The 10,899-nt window shown below is 44.0% G+C and overlaps 1 pseudogene; it reads right to left on the bottom strand.

Annotated features, from left to right (window-relative positions):
* Positions 1-294: 294 nt before the first annotated feature.
* LOC121546511 lies at positions 295-8,776 on the bottom strand (annotated as a pseudogene).
* Positions 8,777-10,899: the final 2,123 nt, after the last annotated feature.

Genomic DNA, 10,899 nt, shown 5'->3' with positions numbered 1-10,899 from the left:
TTAAATTATCAAATAAACTACAAAATACAACTATTTTTCACCTAGGTATGTTGCATACTTATTACCCAAAAATGGGAATAGAAAATGTCACGTGTGGACATAATTTTGAGCCTGATGGTCATATCTGAATTAAATGCCAACATTTTAGTCACATCCTATCAGAAATCACCAAGGAAAGTCACATCTTTTATTCTGTTATGATTCTATTATGGCCTATTTCTTTTTTATGTGTGGAGAGTACTTATTTTGTCTTGAGCTGAGGAGGTGCCGGATGGTGGCTGGACAGGCGGGCGGTCAGCTTGTGTTGGTAGGGTGTGGGCCTCGCTCTGCTGCCAGCTGCATCAGGCTCTGGATGGGCTCTGTCAGGCTGTGGTCTGGGACCAGCTGGCTGGAGTGCAGGGCCTTCCTGCCAAACTCCAGTGCCTGGCACCAAACACACACACCCACACACAGTAGAGCAGTTGCACCCACTGCCTGCTATGTATATACACAGTATATTAATTTATATACTTAATCAGTGTCACTGTCAACTGGGCTTTTCCCAAACAGTCTTGAATAGCTTCCTAATCAACATGTGCACTGATCCGAGAGGACGGTTGAAAACATATCCAGTCCTTTGATCTATGAAGGAAAGTAGATGAGGAAAGGAAAATATTTGGAACTACTGGGACACTGCCTTGGACTTCACTGTGCTCACTCAAAAGTTGTACAAACCAGACAAGAAACTTAGGCTAAATCTTACCCACACTGTGATGAAAAGTATTAAAGTGAAATTGTTCAGACAATTTCAAATAATATTTTGGTCATTGCCAAATGTAGCAATGGAAATGAAGTGAAGTTAGTATTTGGGCTAGCTTCTATAAAACCTGTGACAGTAAGGCTTATTCAGTGTCTTCATCCACACCAACGCAGCCTGTGACTACACACATGCCTTATTCTGGAAACTGATAGAACTATACTAAGTATATTCACTTCACCAAAGAACAAGAAGCCGAAGAAGGCCAGCAAGCCACTAGCCAAGTCACGAGGAAGAAGTAGCCTAGTCGCTAATGCATACAGAACTTTTACTGTTTTGCAATGAAGGTCTATAGTAGTACCATGGTGTAGCCGGAGAACATCTAGTGTCCGTCCTCCTCTGGGTACATTGACTTCAATACAGAAACCTAGGAGGCTCGTTGTTCTCACCCCCTTCCATAGACTTGCACAGTAATTATGACAACTTCCAGAGGACGTCCTCCAACCTATCAGAGCTCTTGCAGCATTAACTGACATGTCCACCCAATCAAAGGATCAGATAATTAATCTAGAACTGAAAGCATAAGCTACAGCTAGCTAGCACTGCAGTGCATCAAATGTGGTGAGTAGTTGACTCCGAGAGAGGGTAACTGGCAAATGGGAGGGGTGGGGGCAGGGGTGTATTGTTAAACCATGGGAGCTGTTTACATTTCAAAATAGGGAGGTGTTAAACAATGGAAGTGTTAATGAATTTACCTGCAAAAAAGCAGAGAATCATTCACACAGACCTGATACCTGTATTTTGGTTACAGGGTCTGTGAAAAGGCAGGAAGGATAAATTAGTGTGATTTCGGTCTGTATATGAAAGAGATATTAGGCTTACGAATGTTTTAATGATGCATCTTTCCTACAATGGCCTGTATTTATGTATTTTTATTCTCGGTTTTCATTTTAAGCATATTTTTCTCCTTTTCTTGTTCATATGCAAAGACATTGGCAACTTTGTACTTGTAGTCAACTTCGTTCCCAAGTTATCGGTGGTCACAGAGAGACCGATTAACAGCTTGATTATATGTTTAGCAGAGATTTTGTGACACGGCAGGGCAAAAAAGCATCTAACGGCGCACTAGCTGTTCTACTAGTGGTCTGAGGCAGTCGGTAAATAAGAAGCGTTTTCAAGTGCAACTTTACTAACGGTCATTTTGGGAAACAGCTCAGACATTTTTCGAATTCCTACGAAGGTTCTAACGATGAATTTAGCCTTAAGATGCTTTTGGGAAACTGACCCAGGTGAATTTCAGTTGTCTCCAATAGTGGCTTCCTTGTCCTTATCTCGTCTCTTCAACCACGCTGATCTGAAAGCATAGAGCAGATAAAATCCCCTTTAGTCCCCTTTCTTTGTCTTCCCTTATTTTCCCTTTCAGATTAGTCCAGATGAGGTAGAGGCAGTGGTGTGGATGCCAAAGGAAGCCAGGCTCTCTCTGTGTTTTATAAATGTTCTGTTAATTCGCAAGTGGTTGAATCTCACCGGGGAAATCACCCGAGCGAGGGAAAAGCACCCCTCTGTCTCAGTACAGTGCATTCGGAAAGTATTCAGACCCCTTCACTTTTTCCACATTTTGTTATGTTACAGCCTTATTCTAAAACTGATTAAATTGTTGTTTTTTTACGTCATCCTTCTACACACAATACCTCATAATGACAAAGCGAAAACAGGTTTTTAGAAATGTTTGCAAATGTATACAAAATAAAGAACAGAAATACCTTATAAGTATTCAGGCCCTTTGCTATGAGACTCGAAATATAGCTCAGGTGCATCCTGTTTCCATTGATCATCTTTGAGATTTTTCTACAACTTGATTGGAGTCCACCTGTGGTAAACTCTATTGATTGGACATGATTTGGAAAGGCACACACTTGTCTATATAAGGTCCCACAGTTGACAGTGCATGTCAGAGCAAAAACCAAGCCACGAGGTCGAAGGAATTGTTCGTAGAGCTCCGAGACAGGATTGTGTTGAGGCACAGATCTGGGGAAGGGTACCAAAACATTTCTGCAGCATTGAAGGTCCCCATGAACACAGTGGCCTCCATCATTCTTAAATGGAATAAGGTTGGAACCACCAACACTCTTACTAGAGCTGACCGCCCGGCCAAACTGAGCAATCGAGGGAGAAGGGCCTTGGTCAGGGAGGTGACCAAGAACCCGATGGTCACTCTGAGAGAGTTCTAGAGTTCCTCTGTGGAGATGGGAGAACCTTCCAGTAGGACAACCATCTCTGCAGCAAATCATGGATGGAGACAGGGATTTGGACTTGTGGTTTTGACTTAATTCTCTGTACAGGCTTATGATAATGACGGCGATTCTGATCTAACCATGAATATGTTGTGCCACTGGCCTGAGACGATTGAAGTTCAATATGTAGCCTAGATGTAGCCTAGTGGGCTCACATTAACTAGCTAGCTAATTTAGCTTTATCATTGTCGTCCATGCGAGAAAAGATTTACACACACACACACACCTTCACTAGGTCACCTATTAAACTTCACCTTGCAAATCATTCTCTCCATTTGCTTGCCCTTTCTCCTTTCTCATAGATATGGGCACTACATGGCCAGCCCTGGACAACATAACAGGAACACACACCGAAATTCCCCCACTAAGCCCTAGCATACTTGCCAGATCAGTGAGAATTTGCCCTGGCAGGAAGCCGGAGGAGGGGAGTTAGAGAATCAGGGCAGTCGCATCAAGTCCAGCTAAATCCCGCCAGAGCTATAGTCTTTAAGGCTTTACCAATTAGAAGCTAATCCCGTCTCTAGACAGCGCTTCATGGGAAGCACACAGTGGAGGGAAACAGGGGAAATGTCAGCGTGTCACCAATTTACCAACAGATCCAGGGCACTGGTCGTCATCACACCTCACCTTGTCTGGGGATCAGCCCAGGAACCACAGCATTGCCAGAGAGTGGGCCACTAGGGCCGTTCTGGGCCGCATCCTGCTTGAGGCTGCTCTCCTGAACCTCCAGCATGGCCCCTAGCACCTGGTCCGCTTCATATGCTGAGCTTCATCTGCATGGGGGGTCAATACAAACCACACACAAGCACATAAGCACACACACAAACAAACACACGCACACGCAAACACACACGCATGCACACAACACATTCATGTTAATGGATTGGTTTTATATAACGTTTCTCACCAGGTCTCAAAGCGCTTTACATTGTTTATGTGTTTGGGGGGGGGGGTAACCCACTTCATCCCCCACCAATGAGTACATGTAGCCTACTTTCGCACCCAACCCAGGGCACGCATGACAGCAATCCTGTGCCAGAATGCATAACACACACATTGACATAACACAGGAGAAGAAGACACACCCCAGCAGGAACTGTTCAGTGTGAGCTAACAGCAAGGTCATGCTCTGCGGTGGTGGTTAGCCTGAAAAGCCTAGGAAATGGCATAACTAGGGCAGGACAGCAGCAGCAGCAGAGAGGCGTTGTTGGATGCTGCGACAGCCAGAGATGTGTCATGAATGTACTTAGTCAGCCCCCAGCATGTTGATGTAAAGTTGGGGTTTAGCTCATGGATAGCACGTCAGGGTAAGGTGCTACATTTAGCGCCACTGACATTATTTTCGGTGATCTACGAATTGAGTCAAATGCTATTGGGCTTGTGGAGATGATGATGCCTACTGATGTCACCAAACAACTTAGAGCTAGTAGTGTTGTTTATTAAGTGTGTGATTGGCTGCTTCATGTGGCTGTTGGTGAGCCCACATAATTAAATAGACCAATTTAATTGAATGTATCTCTGTGGGTCAACAAATTACAATAACAAATTATTATAATCTACCATCAATCTGTTCACAATGATTTTAGAGTATTTTTGACTTTGAAAGAGCTGAGGCTAATTCAACAGCGTTACTAACTGATGAAGTTTCCATTTTAATTTACTCTTGGTTTGAATGATTTGTCAATAAATAAACTGATATAAACCTGTTGTAGAAACAGTACATACAAATGCACCACCATAGAATGCATACATATTTTTCAGCAGTCATTGGTATCTATTTGATATAAAGCTGTACCCACCAAAAGAGTGCTCCAGCTTCATGGATCATGGGACAGCAACCCCATCCTTTAGGGCAGTGCTTACCAACTCCAGTCCTCGAGTACCCCCTAACAGTACACATTTTTATTGAAGCCCCGACAAACAAACCTGAATCAACTTGTCAACTAATCATCAAGCCCTCTATGACTAGAATCAGTTGTGTTTGTCCAGGGCTACAACATAAATGTGTAAAAAGTAAGTAAGAAAATATTTGCACAACAAAATTATTATAATAAAGATGGATGGCAGGAAGCTTGGCCACAGTGATGTACTGGGCCGTACACACTACCCTCTGTAGCGCCTTGCGGTTGGAGTAGTTGTCATACCAAGCGGTGATGCAACCAGTCAGGATGCTCTCGATGGTGCAGCTGTAGAACTTTTTGAGGATCTGAGGACCCATGCCAAATATTTTCAGCCTCCTGAGGGGAATAGGCGTTGTCGTGCCCTCTTCACGACTGTCTTGGTGTCTTTGGACCATGATAGTTTGTTAGTGATGTGGACGCAAAGGAAATTGAAGTTCTCAACCCGCTCCACTACAGCCCTGTCGATGTGAATGGGGGCGTGCTCGGCCCCCCTTTTTCTGTAGTCCACGATCAGCTCTTTTGTCTTGCTCACGTTGAGGGAGAGGTTGTTGTCCTGGCACCCACACTGCCAGGTCTCTGACCTCCTCCATGTAGGCTGTCTCATCACTGTCTGTGATCAGGCCTACCACCATTGTGTCGTCTGCAAACTTAATGATGGTGTTGGAGTCGTGCATGGCCACGCAGTCATGGGTGAACAGGGAGTACAGGAGGGGACTAAGCACGCACCCCTGAGGGGCCCGTGTTGAGGATCAGCATGGCAGATGTGTTGTTGCCTACCATTACCACCTGGGGGCGGCCTGTCAGGAAGTCCAGGATCCAGTTGCAGAGGGAGGTGTTTAGTCCCAGGATCCTTAGCTTAGTGATGAGCTTTGAGGGAACTATGGTGTTGAATGCTGAGCTGTAGTCAACGAACAGCATTCTCACGAAGGTGTTCCTTTTGTCCAGGTGGAAAAGGGCAGTGTGAATACAGGCCCTGATCTGTTTTAAAAATACTGTAAAACTCGTTATAGTCTGCACTGCGATCATTGTGTTTTCAGATTGGTAAAGGTCAAGGAAATGAGACACGCTAAATCCCAGCTTTTCACCAAAGAAACCACTTCCTTGCCACTTTAGACAATTGAAATGCACCCCTACTGTCATAGTTAACTCTGTGGTTTTGTAACGCTGGTAGATTTGAACACTGATAAGCATTGACACTCATGTCGTTGGCAAAGTGCAACAGCGCTCCCTCCAGGTTGTCCGTGGCGGTGTAGAGGTGACCCAGGTTGCGGTGAAGCTATAGTGGTGGACGGTCTGACTACACTCGGGGGTCTTCATCCCTGTCCATTCGACCTGAGACAGGTACTCCTCTACCTGGGCCAGACTGCTCAGACCTGGTGGGAGGGGAGCAGAGGAGTGGGTCGTACGCAACACAACAAGAGTCTACAGTTCCATGGCATGGGTCTGTAGCAGTGGAGGCTGCTGAGGGGAGGATGGCTCACAATAATGGCTGGAACGGAGTGAATGGAATGGCATCAAACACATGGAAACCATGTGTTTCATGTATTTGATACCGTTCAACTCATTCCGCTCCAGCCATTACCACGAGCCAGTCCTCCCCAATTAAGGTGCCACCAACCTCCTGTGGTCTGTAGGTCTTGTGGGTCACATCAAGGTCAAAACTCAGCTTAAACAGCACAGAACGATGGGCCTACAGATCAGAGGTAAGGGTCTCAACATCTGAATCATGAGTCTTCAGGGCAGAATTATGGACTGTGAGCGCTGAATACTAGCTTGAGATCCATGTGCATATCTCTGACTCAGGTAAATCTTATATGTCAATTGTAAATGGGAGATTTGGGGGGAAATTTGCACGGATCCCAAGTTAGATTCGGCCCAAAAGGAATCACTGTGTTTCAACAAAGAGTTTGACCCAGATCAGCAATGATTTGATTAATCACTGAGTTCAACACAATGCTAAAAATGGACTGAAGACAGTGCAGGTTCTCTAAAATCTAATGTATCTACTACTACCCTTGCAAGAATATTGTAAACACAATAGGACTCATAGCCGCATTTTAATTGATTTGGTCTCTGCCTTCTCTTGGCTCTTTGGTAAAACCGCCAGCTCATGGGGAGGTTCCTCCATCTTGTGACTCCCCAACATTAGCCTCGGCCAGCAGGAGGTATGCAGGGACCAGCTGGACAGCACTGGGTCCGTTGACGTCCATGGCAGAGCGCAGGGAGAGCTGAGCAGTAGGTAGCGACTCCTGGTACTTCCCCTCAAACAGCTTCTCTTTGAGTTGTTCCCATCCAAAATCAAATTGTCAGCCATTTCTTCAAACATAATTTGAGATCGAGGGCTACTGATTTTTTTTCTTCTGACAAAACGTTGATTAAGGGGACAACTATCTTCAGATTCGTATTAGACAACGAACAGTAGAAAAGGACTGAAACAGGGAGAGATTCCGACGAACTGGACTTGTCCAATAAGACCCGCTGGTTTTCGTTTTCTCAACAAAAACAAAATCATAATTGCTGCCGAGTACCGTAATGAATAAGACCCTGGTGAGTGTCTGTGTCTGTTCCTCGCTTGTCTGTGCAGTATCTGGGCGCGGTGGTGGTCTCTGTCCGCCTGCAGGCTGTGGAAGGGCGTTGCGCTGCAAATGGGGATGAGCAGCTGGAAGATCTTCTCATGGATCTTTACCCAGTTTGCCTGCTGTTGCTCTTTGTCACTGGAGAAAAAAAAGAGACATAGGCTGCATTCCAATCCAAAAAATGGGCTCCCTTCCCTTCGTCCTAGCTGACCCCACTGCAAATCACACAGGATGTGAACAATGGGGTTGCTCATAGTACTTGCTTTCAGTTGGTCTGTCTACAGATACATTTTTGGGACACTAGACTATATTAGGCTCATGCACATCAGTGTGCCTGTATAAAGTCACATTGTCTTCTCCAACATTTTAATAAGAAGGCATAGGCCTATGACTTACATTCTGCCATGTGCAATATATTTCAATTCATCTAAATTGTATGCCATTACATAACAGGTCTATAATTTCGTGCATCTTGCTATTTTCCCGATGCTTTGGAACTGTCTTGAGTTTCCCCATGGTTTCTTTCTGCGGCGCTTGTTCATTCCACTGTGTTTTTACTGGTCTGGATTCAAGGCAGTGCAGCCACGTCATGGCAATAATACAGCGTATGGGTTGGCTCACGAGGGCTGAAATGTGCATGCACTGACTATGCACTCACACAAGAGTCAAGGGGCTCCTAAGGACACAGACCTGTACTTTCTCATTCATAGAAGGTCCCTAACTGTGAGTCTGTAGGCTCACAGGTGTTTGGCTGTGCTTATGCAGCCACTTGGCAGGGAGACACGTCTATTAATCCGGACACAGTCAGACAGCTGGCCCTAGAGGTAGTTTTTATCTTGTTTTGGAGCATACTTGCAGGATGTGTGCAATGCTCCATTGATTCATAACATTTGCATCACATGAGAGGAATGCATTTTAAAGGCAGAGACGGGGATATAACTTGCTTCAGTGGCTCATCCCTTTAAAGCTTAGGCCAGGCCTAGTGGAAGTCTGTCACCAAGCACTAGGCTATGTATTAGTAAGTAACCTACTCTCCCAAAAGTGAGAGATTCATCGAACATAGCAAGTGGTGGGGACTGTCGTTTGTCTGAAGAACAAATTAAGGATGGTGCCTATAAATGTAGCATATGTACAACTAGAAACAGAAGGCCTTGCTATTACATAATGGTGCACTTTTTCAGAGACCATATGATATGGCTTAGGCGTACTTAGACATTCTTCCTCCTTCAGGAGAGCTAACTTGCTTTCCAGCTGTTCCCCGTACCACATTCTGCCTGAGGCCAACACAAGTTTGATTTTAGTGTTCTCTGACCATCTAGTAATAACTTTGTAAACACTAGTGCCACCTAGTGTTGAAACGGGTAAGATTCATTTTCCATTACTCCATTGCTCAAGAGCTGTACACTGCTAGCAAGTTGTTGCTGCTGCTGTTGTTTAACACAGGAGCCATATATCTAGCTAAAGATGTGGATTATTATCTAGGCTACATCTAGCCCTTGATCATGTCTCTCAGTTCCATTACATTACACATACGAGTCATTGGACAAAGGAGTCTTCTGTACGGAGGAGTTTTTTGTTAAGAGCCCCGATGCTCGGTCTGAACATTAACACGCATAGCTTGCGGTACGGTTGTGTAAACATAAGGAACTTATTTTTCATATCAGAGAGAAATCATTTTCCAAAAACAGAAGGTTACATTGATACACACCTTTATAGGGTTAGGGTAAGTGTTCCCACACGGCCGTATCTCCATGCTACAGCGCGTGTTTACGGAAAACAGACGGAAGGAAGACAGAGGGACCACCTGTGCTAATTAGCTATCTAGCACGCTCCGAACAACTGTGTGTAACGGAAAAAGGCAGCCAGAAACGTGATGTCACTGAAAAATACTGTCGGCTGCAACTGTGATAAAGCCGGTTAAAACAGTGTACAAGTAAGTGTATATTTAGCATTTGTGAAATTATTTAGATGTGATATGAAAGTAAAGGGCTTTATGTTTCTGGAACCGTATCGCAATTGAGAATCGATTCATGTTTAGATGGAGTATTTGGCTGTTTTGGCTGCCAGAGCCAGTCAGTCGACCTCTGAAAATAACATGTAAGGTAATTTGTTTTCAGTTTGGATATTTAAATTTTAGTCATTTAGCAGACGCTCTTATCCAGAGCGACTTACAGTTAGTGAGTGCATACATTTTCATACTGGCCCCCCGTGGGAAATGAACCCACAACCCTGGCGTTGCAAGCGCCATGCTCTACCAACTGAGCTACATATTGGTTTGATATTCTGAGTTTGCTCGTCAATACCTTCTTTGATGGAAGGTCCTAGGATGATTAGGGTGATATATCTACAATCAGATGATGATAGAGAGCAAGGTACAGCCTTTTCTTTCTCTGTTCCGTTTAAATAAAAGTGACTAAGTTGGTTTCAATGGGGGAATATTATGCACTGGCAGTGTTAAAAGTGCAATCAGCCAATCCTGGTGTTTACAGAAAAACTACATTTTTGCCTCAATTAAATTATCTAGAGATCTTAAACCAACTTTGTTTTTTCTGACAACAACTACATTTTAAATGTACTTGTTAAGTTTTTTATGGATTTTTTATGTAAAAATATGAGCTCAAAAAACAAATAGTCCTATGAATTAATACGCAACCTACTGTAGCCTACTTGCATGACCTAGATAGCTAAAATCACTTGTAGCAAAGTCACTGATGTCCCTAATCCATAATATACACACAATTCCCTTTGAAGATCCCTGATTATAAATGAATATTTCCGGTCTTAATTGGAATTTTTTATGGCTTCCGATCCATGTGCTAGAAATCTACAGACACGTGCGGTGTGTTCCCTGACCTCTATTATCAAAACACATTTATCTTTCAAAATTCCTGCCCTTTGATTTTCTACAAATATTTATCCTATTACAGCTGTGGTTATTAATTCACATACAGATCAAATGTTCTATAGCTTCCAGTGCAAATGTCATATACATCTAAAACCACTTGATGTTAGGTCACTGACTTCCCTCTTCCATAATACACCCATTAGTCTAATTTTCTAATTTTCAAAAGCTCACTGTCAATATGAGCTATAGATCTACAGACAAGTGTGGTGGGTTCTGTCACACCTACTCCTGCTCCCTCCCTCCAGTGCTCGACCTCGCTGGTCTACTAACCACTGGTCCTGGCAACCAACATTGCGCACACCTGCTCCCCATCCTTACTGGACTTCAACACTACCCTGATTACTGTTCCTTCATACAGCCCTCAGGAGCCTCTGTCATCAGGCAGTATTGGTTTTGGTTACGTTAAGTATGGTTCTCCTGTTTTGTATTATCTTCATGCTTATTATTATTAAACTCACCTTCTGCACCTGCTTCCTGACTCCCTGCA

Source organism: Coregonus clupeaformis, chromosome 30 (genome assembly GCF_020615455.1).
Source record: "Coregonus clupeaformis isolate EN_2021a chromosome 30, ASM2061545v1, whole genome shotgun sequence".
NCBI lineage: Eukaryota > Metazoa > Chordata > Actinopteri > Salmoniformes > Salmonidae > Coregonus > Coregonus clupeaformis.
The sequence above is the reverse complement of the archived record's forward strand: the minus strand, read 5'-3'. Positions and strand labels throughout refer to the sequence as shown.